The sequence below is a fragment of the Galeopterus variegatus genome, unplaced genomic scaffold (assembly GCF_000696425.1).
Source record: "Galeopterus variegatus unplaced genomic scaffold, G_variegatus-3.0.2 Scaffold5768, whole genome shotgun sequence".
Lineage (NCBI taxonomy): Eukaryota > Metazoa > Chordata > Mammalia > Dermoptera > Cynocephalidae > Galeopterus > Galeopterus variegatus.
Window position 1 is genome coordinate 93,026 of NW_007731879.1, and position 3,136 is coordinate 96,161.

Genomic DNA, 3,136 nt, shown 5'->3' on the forward strand with positions numbered 1-3,136 from the left:
ACTGCAGGCTCCTTGAGGTCAGGGGTTCAGCTATCTTTGCACAAATGAAGAACTCAGTAAACATTTGTGAAATATGCCACCAAACACAAATGTTGCCAGACACCCTTTGCTCAGGCTCAACTCTGAATCGCAGTGGTGTACAGAGGGGAAGAGGGCAAGGCATCTGAGCCTGCAAGACCAAATTCCAGGTTGATGAGTTTTTAAACAAGATGGGCTCTTATCTGTAGTTTCACACTCTTACCAGTAGAAGGCAACAGTCTCCTCCCATCTTTTAAGGATTCCTGCTACGGCTCCCCTGACAACTGGCCACTTTACAGAAAAGTTCACTCACTCTGAGTCTTTACTGAGAATCTACCCGAGATCCAGGGCAGGGGAGAGATGTGAGAAAAGGAAGACTGAGGTCAACCTTCAGAGGGTATAGTACAGGAGTTGAGGGTGGAGAGTAATGAAATACACATACATCAGTGAAGACCGCCTACATAGTAATGGACCTGTGTAGTCTGGAGACAGCATCTCCTTGGGTCTCAGTTTCTTCATCCATAAAACAAGGAGGTTGGAGTGGATGGTGTTTGGAGTTCCTCAGTGCTCCTAAATTCCCTCAATATACCGCAGCATGTTTATGAGCAACCTAACAGGGAGATCAGAATGTGCAGATATAGCCAGACTAGGCTTCATGAAGGAGGCTGGGGCTGGGCCCAGAAAAATGGGCAGGGCTTGGTAAGAAAGATGCCATTGCAGTAATAGAGACCCTTGTTTATACTCTGCTGGGTACTGGAGGGGTAAAAATGGCAAAGGCTTTCCCTGATTCCTAGAAATTCATGGTCTAATGGAAAAGCTGACAAGCCAACAGGTCATTGCTGTATAATTTTTACAGTACAATGGGATAAGGATTGTCATAATTCCTAACATTTATAAAATGAATCTAGAGTATTCCTCACTTTTGTGAGGTAAGACAAGAATTGTTCTTATTTTCAAGGAAACCTGACATGAAGTAGGTAGTGGGTGTGAGGTCACACAACTGTGAGTGGCGGAACTTGGGCTATAACCACATCCTGTGTTTTGTCCACTTCCTTACAACAACATGACCCCACTGATCAGTTACAAAACTGAAAATCTCAGCCATCAAACCAGAACATGAGAAAACTCCTTTGCTTGTTACTAATTAGAAAAGAAACAGATCTCTTGGTCCCTGGAGGGAAATCCAGAGCTACTTGGGTAGTATGTGCTCCACGAGGTGACAGCAGGCTGGTGTCCTTCCTCTGTCCCACGGTTACTGGCATTCTGGGCCTTCTCAGACTCCTCCCAGGCTGTCAGGAATCTCACGAGACACTTATCCCACCTGCTGAGTCACTGAATATCTGCTACGTGTGTCACTCACTCTCCGTCGCTCACTCTCCAGTCTCGTAGACAATTTGATCAACAAAGGTGCTGCAGACAGATGTAGCACCCTTTAGATCCATGTGGTTTGTGTCCCCAAGGAGACTTCTGGAAGGGCCTCTTCAACTCTGGACATTTAAGTCTCAAAATCTCAAGTTTTAGTTCTGGTTTGAGCTCAGTCACTCTAACTTTGGGGCCCTTGGTGTCTTTAATTTACAATAATCTCTCATGTGTACATAATTTTAAAATTAATAAAGTGCTTCTACATTATCTCATCCCATTTGTTCTGCTGTAACAGAAAGCCACAGACTGGGTAAGTTATAAAGAACTGAAATTTATTTCTCATCGTTCTGGGATCTGGGAAGTCCAAGATCAAGGTGCCAGCATCTGGTGTGGGCCTTCTTGCTCTGTCCTCACATGAAGGCAGAAGGTAGAAGAGCAAGAGAAAGCAAACCCACTCTTGCAAGCTCTTTTTATAGTGGAATTAATCTCTGCCCTCATAACCTAAACACCTCCCGAAAGGCCCCACCTCCCAACACTGCTGTGTTGAGGATTAAGTTTCCAAACACATGAATTTTGGGAAACACATTCAGACCACAGCGCACATCACATGATTGTTTTTATTCCTTACAACTTCATGAGGAAATTTTTTCCTCTAATTTATAAATTTTAAAAAATCTAAGGCTCCAAAAATTTTAAATTAGCTCAAATAGCAGAGTTCCATTTCAATATTACTTGATTTATTCATTCAGGAAACATTTATTAAGAACCATCTGACCATGGTCAGATGCTACTTGAGAATACAAAGGCCAAAAAATCATGTTCACTAGCCTTATGGCATGTGCATTCTAGCAAGAAGTATAAACAGAGTAACACATTTTTATGATGCAATGTAAAAGTGCTACATTAAAATGTTAGGAAGGAAAGAACAGTGAATGAGTGGCTTTTATATTCTAGGCCCTGCATAAGGAGCTTTTGTCCCAACTTCCTTTGTGATCAGTCAGGATAAGTTAAGTTATGCTGCAGAACAAAAAAGCCCAAGTCTCAGTTTATGCACACTCATACTGCATGTCCAACACGCTAACATAGTGACTCAGGGAGCTGGGTGAACAGAGGTTCCATCTCAACCACACTTTCATGACTGCAGCATCAGGGTAAAAGGAATTCTGAACTAGCAAAAGAATGTTGTGTCCCATAAGTGGCACCTGTCAATTCCATTCACAACTCATTGTACAGATCCAGCTACAAGGTCTCATTCAACCACAAGGAGGCCTGGAAGTCTTCCCTGAGCCCAGAAAGACAGGAAGAACATATATTGGTGAGAACTAAGGATAAGTAGAGAAATATTTGTACTTCAATAAAAAGTTATGCATTATCTATAGCATTCTATTCCACCTTATCATATTCTGATTCTATGGGAACTGTTTTACAACTCCAAGTTGTAAGTATCCAATAGACATATGGATTCCTTTTTTTTTTAACACACTAAGATTGATATCTTTAACGCATAAAGAACTTTAAAAAATGAATTAGAAAAATCTTAATAGAAATTTGGTGAAGGACATGAGCAGATAAGTCACAAAGAAATACACGTGGCTAATAAGTACATTCTAAGATGTTCTTGTGGGTGGGGGTGGGGTGGCCCATGGGCCCGGCCTCCTAGACATATGAATTCTGCTTTGTCTAATAGAAGTTCAGTTGAGTTGCCTTCCTTCTTTGTGGAAAAACCAATTTTGCCTCTTTTTTTTTTTCTTGGCAG